Source organism: Lycium barbarum, chromosome 4, assembly GCF_019175385.1.
Source record: "Lycium barbarum isolate Lr01 chromosome 4, ASM1917538v2, whole genome shotgun sequence".
Taxonomy (NCBI): domain Eukaryota; kingdom Viridiplantae; phylum Streptophyta; class Magnoliopsida; order Solanales; family Solanaceae; genus Lycium; species Lycium barbarum.
This window is the reverse complement of record NC_083340.1, coordinates 25644890-25658603: the sequence shown is the minus strand read 5'-3', so window position 1 is coordinate 25658603 and position 13714 is coordinate 25644890. Positions and strand designations below refer to the sequence as shown.

The 13714-nt window shown below is 35.3% G+C and overlaps 2 pseudogenes; both read right to left on the bottom strand.

The window, feature by feature from the left end:
• Positions 1–3551: 3551 nt before the first annotated feature.
• On the bottom strand, positions 3552–6231 carry LOC132638308 (histidine decarboxylase-like; annotated as a pseudogene).
• Positions 6232–10012: 3781 nt separating this feature from the next.
• On the bottom strand, positions 10013–12207 carry LOC132638307 (histidine decarboxylase-like; annotated as a pseudogene).
• Positions 12208–13714: the final 1507 nt, after the last annotated feature.

Below are 13714 nucleotides of genomic sequence, written 5' to 3'. Positions count from 1 at the left end.
TACTATTTCTTTCTCGAGCATGAAGATATATAGACATGAATACAGGTTGACTCCAACGAGAGGCATGTGCGGTCCACAACAGTTATCCCAAACAAGGTGTGAAGAGTACTAAAATAACACTATCATTCTGTCATTAGATAAAGAAAAAGTCCCAAAGCATAATTTCTGAAGTATGAGGATTCTGAGTTCTACAACAAGGTCCAAAAAATAAAAGGAAAATCTAAAGCATGAATGCAAGTAAAGGTCCACAAAGCAAAATCCTTCTCACAAGGGTCCTGCCCAATATTTCAACAGAAGTTATCTAGGCAAGCAAACAGACCAGATCAACAGGCTATTTCAAAATCACTACAGACTGTTTCTATGGAAATACATCTTTAGCTGTTAAAGGATACTTGTAACTGTTCAGACCCTTTTACAGAAACCTTTCATACTCCAGGTGATCACATTTTTTTAGCACAGACATTGGCATGCTCAACAGTGAGCAGGAACTCATAGTCATCCTCCCTCTTTATAAAAAAAAAAAAATTAGAATTGGGAGAAAAGATAGAGTTATAACTTGGTCTTAAAATCCCTTTAGCTACTAATCTGCTTCTTTACGAACAAGTGATAACACATTCAGGGGGGGGGGGGGGGGGAGGGGGGCTAACACATTTAGAATTGGGACTAGTTAGGATTGAACTTAAAGTTTAAGCGGGCCTAGATGATGTTAGATGAGAGGAACAGGCTTGTAGCAGGTCGAGAATAACGCGTAATATCTCCCTATTCGAAATGCCGAAGATTAGCATCATAGATTCATCACAACTTCCTAAAATGCAGTTTTATCAAGGGGCAGTGAAAGAGGAGACCAAACTTATATCAATATTCACTACTAGAACATCGAACTATCTTCAAATTCAAACAAAAATATTATAACAACTACTAACCGGCCATCTTGTTTTATTCAGATTATCATCTATCGTTTCGGATAGAATTCAAAAGACAACGCTAAACTCTAAAAACTAGTTTCAGCCAAACATTTCAACTTCAGCAAATGTGCATTATACTCGACATATGCATTCATATTCACAGAATTATATTAAACAAAGGGAAGCAACAAAATTGCAAACAATACATTTTATACTACATGGGAACTCGTCTTAACCGTAACGAACAACAAAATAGAAATAGGGATAATTATTTTACCTCTTGTGAGTGCAGTGAACTGGGCGTCGAGGCCTCGAATTTACTCACTCGTATTGACAGATCCGAACTTTGAGCCAAATAAATTCGACTGAAAGTGTTGAGGACTTTAACGAACTAAAGTTTTTGGACGAATCACTAGAAAATAGAGAGTAATGATTGTTATCACCAGTCGTCTCCTTCGCGGCTGAGCTCTTAAGACAATGTATAGGCGAAGTGACTAGGGTTTCAGTTTTTGAATTCTCGATTTTTAGGCTAAAAGAGCCGTTTGAATCAACCCGTGAACGAATCTTATGCTCAGATATCTGAAAAGTCGTTCTTGGCTTCTTGTGATATGTCTTTGTTGACCAAATTCGTGACAAAGAGAAAAGGTGAAAAAGTGAGAATTTATTCTAAATTGGAGGGGCGAATTTCTGTCCATGGTGGATGTAAGTAAAGCACGAAAATGGGGGTAACAAAACCCGTGATGGTGAAAGAGGGTGGATCAGTCATCCAAGAATGGAAGGGAAGATGGAGAAGATGACAAGGTGCGGCTGCCCTTGAAAGATATGCCTGAAATTGACTTTAGGTTTTCTCAATAAGTTGTGGGCCGGGTCGGGTTACGAATGGTGGGCTGGCGGATTGGGCCGGATGGTGAGCTGATTTGCTGGTAGAATATTTCGGATAGTGGGCTTGATTATTTGGGCCATTTATTTGGCTGAAATTCCTCTTCCATATAAACTCATTGGGTTTCTAATTTAATGACAAGTGCAACATATTATTATGTGATGGCAATCGACTATCAATACGTAGAAAATAAAGTACTAATATTATAACCCCACCATGTATATAGATACTAATAAAATATGGATTTATAATTAATTTAACAAGTCGAATCTTGATATGAAATAACCACAATCTATTAAAATGGTGATAAAATAATGCTATTGTCGTTGATAATAAAATAGTCAAGATGACAATAAAAAGAATAATATTATTAATAGTAGTAGCGTTAAAATAGTGATGAAAATAAAGTATTTAGCTCGTTAATAAATTTAGAAACCCAAGGGAATAAAGGAGGGACGAAATTGGGTGTCAACAGATGCCCCTCTTCGACCGGAGACGATGTAAGAGTTTTCGGGCAAAGAAGTTGACGTAGTAGCTGATTTTGTTCCGACCAACAAATATGAACTTGGAAGAACTTGAGAAAATAGGGGTTAGGAGAATTGGTGGAAAATATTATAGGGGCAGAAAGAATGGTTGGAAAACATTATGGGATGGTAGGAATTATGGCCGAACCCGTTTCGAATTGCCTACATAACTCGGGTTTCGTGAGAATCAAGCTGTATGAAGTTTGAAAGAAGCAGGTCGATACTGACACTACGCTTTTTGCCCCAGTGTTGAATTATGGTGAGACTGGGATATAGAAAAGGGTACAAGATTGTGAAAAGAGTTGATTAAGTAGGGTTTTAGCGGTGGATATGAAAGAAAATTAACCTATGTATCACGTGTTTGTGGACGTAGGCGGAATTGAGTTCGAGAGTAGATCTGTGACCTTTGCTTGTGAGTTTGATATTCCTCTTCAGCAAATTTGCCCCAGTTCACTGCATAAGATAAAGTTCCACGTTGCGTTGTGTCCCTGTAGATTGTGCTTTCTGTCAAAACTGAAATTCATGTCAGAATCGTTAATAAAGTCCGGATAAAGTTGAAAGTGTAAAACTTATAAGGAGTGTAAAATGATAGTAAATATGAGTGTGAGAATGAGGATGAAGCCGTGTGGCTTATAATGAGGCAGTGTGGCCAAATGTTGTCTGTGGTTGTCTTCAGGGACTTGAATGAATGCGTGATGTTTATGCCGAAGATGTAATAATATCTCCAGTTGTATTTGGAGACTTTAATGATAATAATAAGGCCTCCGGCTGTCTTCCGGGACTCGATGATAAATGATGTCTGTGGAATTTAAGGTAAAGTCGTTAAAGTAGGCAAAGTGAATGATAAAGTAATTGATAAAGTAGGGAGTAAAGCAAGTGTGCAGCCGTTTGGCTTATGAAAATGAGGCTGTATAGCCATATGATATCTCCGGTTGTCTTCGGAGACTTGATGAAGACCTTGTAAAGTTCAGGGTAAAGTCGTTAAAGTAAAGTGAATGATGTCTCCGGTTGTCTTCGGAGACTTGATGAAGATTCCTGTAAAGTTTAGGGTAAAGTCGTAAAATGGATGATGTCTCCGGTTGTCTTCGGAGACTTAATGATAATTCCTGTAAAGTTCGGATGTACACGGGTGGATCGGATGTATGTATTTATATGTATGCATGTACATCTCAGTTCCCCTTCATGGTCTTATTTAGATTTATAATTTACAGTAAATTGATGTTACACGAAGATAATAAAAGATTGTTATCAGAATTTATTAAACCATGTTTCGGTTTTGTTGTCCAGTACAGTACTAAAATATACAATTCAATTTGAATGTGGTAATAAAAGAATGAAGTAATAAAGAGTTACAAAATGCCGTCTCTATGGAAGACATATTGATAGCAACAAATTAAATTAGAGCTTTATATGTAACTGCTTCCCTTGTAAGCAATAATTCAATCAATCTTATGATAAGAGCATGCACAATTTTGAGCACCAATATCTTCTGCAACACAAGGAGGCTCGGCTCTTCCGTCTTGGTACCACACTTTTCTTTGTTGCACTAGTTCAGTGATGAAATTGTCAAGCATTTCTCGGGTGATGCCTGGCATAACAATAACATGTGCCATATCTTTGACGCATGAAAGTTGCCAACGACGGACAAATTCATGGTCACGTGGCCTTTCAAGTACAACTATGATGCTAAGCTCATTTACCATGGCACTTATCCCTACTTGTTGAAGACGATCTTTTAAATGTTTGGCATTGTCGATGCATCTTTTAACATCATTTTGAAGGCCAATTTTACCTTTAGCGCTCAAACTATACCATAAGAAAATTGGTGTTAAACCGTTACGACTACCAGAAATAGTGGCATCGACTGAAGCAATGTACTCCACATTTCTTGAGAGATTGTTGATGTAGCTTTTTCTTGTTATTTGGACACCACAAGGCATAGGACATCCCAAGAACTTATGACCGGAAATTGTGACACTTCCAATTGGTTTCTTGAAACTAATCATCTGTTCAAATTGCATAAAGAATAATTAATTAGAATATCGCTCCGCGGATTACTCAATATTTTGTTAGGAGTATGAAGCGAAACTCACGTTGTTTATAAAGGGGAACATAAGCCCACATAGTGCTGCATCACAATGGATGTAAAACTTATCACGTGAATAGCCACAATCTTTGAGTGTTTGAAGAATAATATCAACATCGTCAACAGCTCCTTTGAAGGTAGTTCCTACATTTAAAAGGACCATAATTAATTAGAGAAATGTTGTGCGAGGACTAAGTACATAAAAGAAAGAAAGAAAGAAAAAAGGATAGAGGTTGGAATAAATATATACCAATGGTGACATTTATAATTGCTGGTTTGTCCTTATTTTGAAGCAACTTTTGCTCTTAAATCTGAATAATCCATCTCCCCATTTATTGATGTGTTGATCGTTTCCAAATCCATTCTATACATTCTTGCAGCTTTGGGGACTGAGTAGTGAGAGTCTTTTGACGCATATAATATTCCATCAGGAAGTAGCTCTCTCCTGCATAAGTGATATTAAGAAATTTAAGAGCATTGAAACAATAGTATAATTTATTTTATTACACTTTCTTTGTCATAACAATTTCTTAGATCTTTTGATTTGTCAAACTTACCCATTCAGAATACCATGGAGATTGCCTTCAGTGCCACCATTTGTACATAACCCCAATATTGATCCTTTTCGATTTCCCATAATTGGGCAAACCAATCCAAAACAGCCATTTCGAAGTCTTTTGAATGGAAATCCACAGTGTTCTGAATGAAAGGATCACCACAATTGTTGAGGTGAAATTGCAAAAGTGGTGCTAAAGTTGCATAGTGTTCATAGCAAATGTTCACTGGATAACCTAATAAGAACAAGAAAAGAGTTAATTTAGTTTCATTGAGTGGGTAATTGGTAGCTAAGAGTGAAGGCAATAAAAATAATACAGTAATAATTACCTAAATGAAAATTGTCTCGTTGGGTAAGTGTGTCCAAATAATTAACTAAGATAGTGTCCAAGGAGGGACCATCATTCCTCAAGTCAGGTTCCATGACTGCAAGTTGCAAGTTCTTCCTTGGTCCTGCAGGTGGCGGTGCCACCTTCTGTCTCTTGTAATCGCTATTCGGAAATAAACGGTGTGGCGCTAAACCTCTGGGTGTTATGGCTGATGGTTCAAATTCCTGTCAAGTATCACAATCCAATTTAAGATATAATTAAGTAAAAAGATATCATGTCTATCGACGTAAATTTTTAAATAAGATGATCATACAATTGAACAATTTTGATTCTCACATCAAGCAGTTACTATGAAGTCAAAAGATGTAATGATCAATAGTAGTATATTGTTTCCTTTAGGTGTCAGAAGACTATGGATCACAAATAATAGCTATCTCAATTGCAGAATTCCTATATTAATTAGAAGATATAATTATCTAAATTTTGCAAAAAATAGCTTTTGGAACTAAACAAAGTGAATTGTTTGTAATGGTGAAAAGGAGACAGTGAAGATGTTAACAGGAACAGTACGTACCATTTCAAGTGAGAGGCTACCCATTCTTGTGAAGCACAAATTAAGGTTTTTGTTTGCTAAGTATGGAAAACAAACTGCTGACTGAATTTTGTTCATATATCTTGGGGTACTTATATATGTCTAAAAGATCAAGGTTGTGCACCAACCATCTATTAATTTTTTTTTTACTTTTCTCTTTTCCTTCTTTTTTCCCCTCTTTTTCCTGTTAGTTTCTTCAATGTATCCCACTTGCCTTTCTAAAGTTTCATTAAGTTTATTGCAAATGGACTTGCCCTTGTGGTTTGACCCCGTTTTAGAAAGTGACTGCTCAACTTAATTTGCCACACATTATTCTATTAATTATCAATGGGGGTGGATGAGATTAATGAGAAGCCTAATCCAAATAAACGTGTGCAAAGGCTAGTGCCAAAACTCGAGTGCATAAACAATTCATTCTTTCTTAAGAATTATACCGCTTCTTGTAGTAGCCATTGTGTCTAACTACAACCAATTATAAAATGTTAGTTTTCTATGTGCCTTGCATAAAAAAGAATGGGCTTTGCTGACTAAATGGCTGGACGGAGGAGGTAACAGTGATTATTTTGTTATTTCTAACTTTCATCGACATCTTGCGTCAGAAATATGATATTTTTTATAGACAACTATGTACATTTATTCTAAGAACAAAGTTTTTAACACGCACGATTAATTTATTTTTAATCTGTTCATTCATTAGTCAATGTCATTACTTATGCTCAGATACTAAACTTCAAAAACATGATTTATTTGCTCTATACTTACATATACGTAGAATGACAAAAGGGGAAATAGTAATATGCTTTGAAAAAGTAAAAAAGAAAAAAGAAAAAAAAGAAAAAAAGACATAGTATGATAGCCTAAGGGTAAAATATTCATTTAGAAAACTTAATTGAGATAAGAGGAAGGGAATATTTATTATTTAGAGTTGGAGGATGAATTTGATTTTTTTAAGTGAAATTAGAATACGAGAATGCTTTTCACCCCGTCGAAAAATGTAATAGTAGCAAACTTTTATCCTTGTGAACCAATATATTTTGTGGAAGAAGTTTCTAATGTTAGGTGTATTTATACATTTTTCCGCCATCTTTTACCCATACTTATACTGTATTTTAGAGCTAAATGCATTAAATACACCTAACATTTATTAACTATGTGATATGGGACTAATTTGTGCTTTATTGTGGAATCTAGGTGGTTTAAGTTGAAAATGCTACAGTGTGAAGATGAAGAGATTTGGAGCAAAATTGAAGAAGAGGAAAAAGAAAAGAAGGTCACGTTGAAGTCTTTTGGGTACAACAAGGACCAATGAAGGGTAATCCGAGCAATTCTGGCTAATTCTGAGGCAGTGCGGGTTGGACGAGTGAGCGGAAGGAGGTTGCAACACTTGAAGGCAAAATACGACCACTGAAGCGTCTCATGCATTGGTTGTTTGTCGCACACCCAACGCACAAAATACCCCTTTCTGATTCTCAGACCTGTTATGCATTGGCTGTGGGGAGCACAGCGGATGCATAGACATAGTCATGCGATGGCCATGCGACGCATGACCAAAGCACAAGAGGCGTCAGTTCTCCTAAGTTGCTCGGGATTGGGCCCACTTATCTCATATTTGCCCTAGCTTATAAATAGCCGTTTTTACATTAGAATAGAGGACTTTTGACCTAGAGAGAGTAGGAGCCGCCGTGGAGGTCGGAGATTATTGGGTTTTATCTTTTCTTCTCCTTATTACTAGTTTGTATATTTTCTTTGAATGATTTGTTGCTTTTCCTCCATGTCTATGTGGAGCTAAACTTCTCGTTCTAGGGTTGTGGTAAACCATGATTATTGATGTTTGGTGATTATTTCTTATCTTAATATGAGTTGTTGAGTTTGATTGCTTCTTTAATTCTGTTCATAATTGCTTGATTGTTTGGCCAACAGTTAGGTTCTATCGACTATCTAATATACATGCTTGGGAAAGATGTTGTTAGATTAGAGAAGGATTAAAGAGGGCGTGATCTGATTATCCCTACAGTTGGGCTAGGATTTGTGGCTAAGATAGGAATATACCTAGGCGCCGCGTTCAATTAAATACCATAAACGAATTGCGTTCTTAACAAGTCAATTCCATAGGAATATAGGCGGCGAACTGTTTTGAATAGGCGAGTAGTAATTCGGGAGAATACCATGAGAGTTAATAATCCGGTAAATTAGCAATCGTCGACAATTCAGATTAAAGGGAAATAGTTCGAAAACTCAACGGGATTGGTGAACCAATTAACCGCAACCCTGGAACATTCGTCTCATTGATAATATAAAAACCCGCTCTTTCTTTGTTGAAGTTCACTATTTGTCTCTTTTATCTTCAATTAGTTTATAATCACAATCTTCAAATTTCATCTCTTGTATAGATAATTTGGATAATTTAATTCAGTTGACGGTTAATCATAATTCCCTGTGGGTTCGACATCCGATTTCTAAAATCACTATATTACTTGTACGATTACGTATTCTTGCGTGTGCGTTTGGACGCAGCAAGTTTCCTTTTGAAAGTTTGGCAAACAATAGTTTGACCAAATATTTGCAAACTGGCAAAAGAGAAAGGTAAAGGATTGTAGCTGCACTTCGCTTTCACTGAATCCAAACAAGTGGAATCTACTTCACTCTCTCACTCACCAAACATATATGCACCACCCAATGTCAAATAATATTTAAAAAAAAAAGAAAACCAAAGTAAGTTAACTAATGATTCGAGAATTGGTCAGCGGAGAAAACATATACACGAGTCAACCTTTGAATTGGTCTTTTTATAACCCTGTTCACACGAATTATCATTTAAAAATGTTACTCATATAAATGTGGTACTAATAACATTATGAATAATGATTTTTTTTTTTTTTTTGTTGTCGCAGGGCATAGATTAGGCAAAATTGAAATCTGAATTTCTTCAATCTTTTGTTCGGTGCTTTTACATTTAAATTTTAAAAGTTTCGAATTTCAGATTTGGGACTTATATCCAAAAATCTGAAATTATTAGTCATACCAATAACCAATTAGACACAAGACCATATGTCAATGGTAAGTCAGATACGACTCAAGTGTACAGATAGCCAATTTTAATACCTCTATTTAAGGCATAGCCTAAATTTATAAATCTTTGTAAGTATAACAATTTCAAAAATCGACTTCAGACCTACGACTGAGTGAAAAAATTGAGACCTCAAGTTACAAGTTTTAGACAATTTGGAAGCAAACAAACTTCAGAATCTTGGTCTAGCCTGGCAGTCCCAAATTTCAAATCCGTATGTCTTAGATTTGAACTACCAAACCTAACTTCAAACAAAATGTGTAAGTGTTTTTATCTTCTTGGAGTGATTTTGAACTAAATTAGCCACTAGAAATAGTGGAGCCTCATCCTGTTACGCACAATAGATCATTTTGTATCCATAGTTTAACATGAGTTTGGGTCCTTTTTCCAATTGGAGAGCGAGAAAAAAAAAAACAATAATAACCACGCCTCAGTTTGAACAATTTGGGATAAACTAGATGAATCATCACTACTTCATTTAAGCTTAACTCATGTCATTATCATACCAAATAAATATATTGGGGGGGGGGGGGGGTGTGTGTGATAACACAGATAAAAGTTTTTCCAAAATTTGTGCCGGAACTTTCTAATAGAAATATTTTATCATGTGTTCAAATGTTCAATCGAAAAAAATTATAATTTGAGTATTTAGGTAAAATTTATTGTCAAATTTAAGAAGTTACTCATGTATTCTGACAATTCATAATAATTCTCTTCATTAAGAGCGCTAAATAAATGTCTAGTCTTTCTTCATGGGCATTGGCCGGCCGTAATCTCGATGTAGTTATTCAAACGGCTCAACGAACTTTGCTTCTCACTAGTATTAAATGTTTTCGATACTTCAACTTTTCATTGCATTCCTTCATAACAAGAACAAACAACTTATTTGTGTTTTTTTTTTTTATTATACGTGTGTACGTATGCATGTACATATGTATGTATGTGCACCTCAGTTCCCATAATGTATAATCTATTTTAATCACAAATTAACAGTAAGTTAGTGCTACAGAAAGATCATAAAAGAGTGAAATTTTTTTAATCAAAAAATGTTTCTTTTATCTTGTCCGGTAGTACAATCAGGTATACAATTCACTTTCAATATGGGAAATACAAATGAAGTCATAAAGAATTAATAAATGGGATCTCTCTTGTCTTCTTTGCCTTCTAAGGACTAATGTAGTCAATCTTATGATAAGTGCATGCACAATTTTGAGCACCAATATCATCTGCAATACAAGGAGGCTCGGCTTTCCCGTATTGGTACCACAGTTTTCTTTGTTGCACTAGATCAGTGATGAAATCATCAAGCGTTTCTCGGGTGATGCCTGGCATAACAATAATATGTGTCATATCTTTGACGCATGAAAGTTGCCAACGACGGACAAATTCATGGTCACGAGGCCTTTCAAGTACAACTATGATGCTAAGCTCATTTAGCATGACACTTATCCCTGCTTGCTGTAGACGGTCTTTCAAATATCTGGCATTATCGAGGCATCTTTTTGCAGGCCAATTTGACCTTTAGCGCTCAAACTATACCATAAGAAAATTGGAGCTAAACCATTACGACTACCAGAAATAGTGGCATCCACAGAAGCAATGTACTCCACATTTCTCGAGAGATTATTGATGTAGCTTTTTCTTGTTATTTGGAAACCACAAGGTATTGGGCATCCTAAGAACTTGTGACCAGAAATTGTAACACTTCCAATTGGCTTCTTGAAACTAATCATCTGTTCAAATTAAATAAAAAATTATTAGAATGTCGTTCTGAAAATTAACCAAGAGTTTGTTAGAATTAGTTTAGTGAGAAACGAAACTCACGTTGTTTATAAAGGGGAACATAAGCCCACATAGTGCTGCATCACAATGGATGTAAAACTTATCATGTGAATAGCCACAATCTTTGAGTGTTTGAAGAATAATATCAACATCATCAACAGCTCCTTTGAAGGTAGTTCCTAAACCAATGAGGGAAAAGTTGTAAGAGGACTAAGTACATAACAGAAAAAAGAATGAAAAAGAAAAGGGTGGAGGTTGGAGTAAATTAGCATATACCGATTGTCACATTTATAATTGCAGGCTTGTCCTTATTTTGCAGTAACTTTTTTCTTAGATCTGAATAATCCATCTCCCCACTTATTGATGTACTGATCGTTTCCAAGTCCATTCTGTACATTTTTGCAGCTTTAGGGACTTAGTAGTGAGAGTTTTGACGCATATAATCAGGAAGTAGCTCTCTCATGCATAAATAATATTAAGATATTTAAGAGTACTGAAACAATATAATTTATTTTATTATACTTCTTTGTCATAGCAACTTCTCAGAATTTTTGTTTAGTCAAACAATATAGAACTAAAACTTACCCTAACAAAATGCCATGGAGATTGCCTTCAGTGCCTCCATTTGTAACATAACCCCAATATTGATCCTTTTCAATTTCCCATAGTTGTGCAAACCAATCTAAAACAGCCATTTCGAAGTCTTTTGAATGGAAATCCACAGTGTTTTGGATGAAAGGATCACCACAATTATTTAGGTGAAATTGCAAAAGTGGTGCTAAGGTTGCATAGTGCTCATAGCATATGTTCACCGGATAACCTGAGAAAAATAAGACGAAAAGAGTTGATTTAGTCATCTCATTGAGTGGGTAATTGGTGGCAAAGAGTGCAGGCAATAAGAAAAATTATTTACCTAAACGAAAATTGACTCGTTGGGTAAGTGTGTCTATATAATTGACTAAAATAGTGTCCAAGGAAGGACCATCAATCTGCAAGCCAGACTCCATGACAGCAAGTTGCAAGTTCTTCCTTGGACCTGCAGGTGGCTCCACCTTCTGTCTCTTGTAATCGCCATTTGAAAACAAACGATGTGGCGCTAAACCTCTGGGTGTTATGGCCGATGGCTCAAAATCCTGTCATCCAGTTTAAGATATAATTAATTATAATAAAAACACATTTGTCTTATAACATAAATTTTTAAATGAGGAGATCATAAAATTCAACAATTTTGATTCTGGCAACTAGCAATAATTATGGGTAATTAAAATGAATACATTTTTGTTTTAGGTATTAGAAAACTATAGATCACAAATAATAGCTATTAATTATAGATAATTTCATAAAACCTTTCGGAGAGGACAAGTAAATTTTGCAAAAAATAGCTTTTGGAACGAAACAAAGTGAGCTGTTTGTAATTGTATCGGAAGATGTTAATTTGGGCATGTAACACGAACAGTACGTATCATTTCAAGTGAAAGGCTACCCATTCTCGTGGTCGTGCACTACATAAATCTCAAATCTGAAATGTAAGTTTGTTTCTCAAATCGAAATCAGTTTGCATTTGAACAATACTTGCTCCTAACTCGTGTGAAATTGTTTAGGTATATTGTTTCACAAAATTTTGATTGTTTTCCTTAATTTTGATTGTTTAGGTATATTGTTTCTCAAAATTTTGATTGTTTTCCCTAATTTTGATTGTTTAGGTATATTGTTTCTCAAAATTTTGATCGATTCTTGCTGCTAACTTGTTTTCTAGGGTTTTAATGTTCTAATTTTGATTGTTTTCCCTTATGTTCTAATTTTAGTTCTAATTTTGATTGTTCTAATTTTAGTTCTAATTTTGATTGTTCTAATTTTAGTTCTAATTTTGATTGTTTTCCCTAATCTAGGGTTCATGCATGAAGTTCTATGTACTGATTTCACCCGATTCATGTTCTAATTTTAGTTCTATTGGCCAAATTGGGACTAAGTTGGTAAAATTGGTAGAAAATTATTTTCTATCAACAATCGATTGGTGATTTTACTGTAGAAAACTTTAAATTAAGATAGCTGTCAAGGAAATTTTGGTATAAAAATGTTTTTCTTCTGGAAATTTCAATCTCTGTGATTTTTAGGGTTCTAATTGTTCTATTTTTATTGTTTTCCGGCTCGTTCGTGATTTTACTTGTTGCTATGTGAAGAATTATTAATTAACAATTTTGAGGTTATTTGTGTTGATGGTTAATTTTGCGTTGATTCCCTGTCTTTTGAAATGATTTTCTTGAATTATGGTGTTTTCGTGGCGTTCCGGAAACTCTTCGGTGTTGGAGAGCATCGTCGGCCATAATGTTACTTTTTCTTAGATTGTTCCTCTTCTGTATGTATGATTTTGTAGTTAGGGTTGCAATTGATGCCCATTTGTTCCCATGAATAGCATGAGCCTGTTAAGAGTGGTGGAATTATTAATTTCATTCATCAGCTACTTATATAAGCTTAAATAATAGTTGCTTCTTAGAATTTGAACCTACAGGTGATACAACTGGAAACTAAAGAGTATATCTAAGTTCAATGTAGCATAGCACCAAATCTTTACATTATGCAGAACTCCACATTTCACACTAGGCATTGTAGATTCTAAGAGGTGTAATTGTTAACTATGCGGAAGGACGTAAGTCCTCACCGTAGATAAGATGCAACTTCAACATTTGGTAAAAATAAAAGGATCTGATAGAAATAAAAAGTAGCCACAGCGAGATAATGTAGTAACATTTTGAGTATTTTCATACATGCGATTGAATTGGTTGTTGCTAAAATTATGTGTTACTAACTTTCTTCCTATATTTGCAGCAATGGCTAGGCCAAGAAGGTTCAAGGCTACACCACTTGATACATAGATCACTTCTGCAAATTCTCATGAGGTTAGGTGTAAACGCTTTAAGGTTGCACCACCTGAAGCTGGTTCTGCATCACAAACTTCGTCTAATGGTAGTGATCATGTTAGCATGCCACCGACAC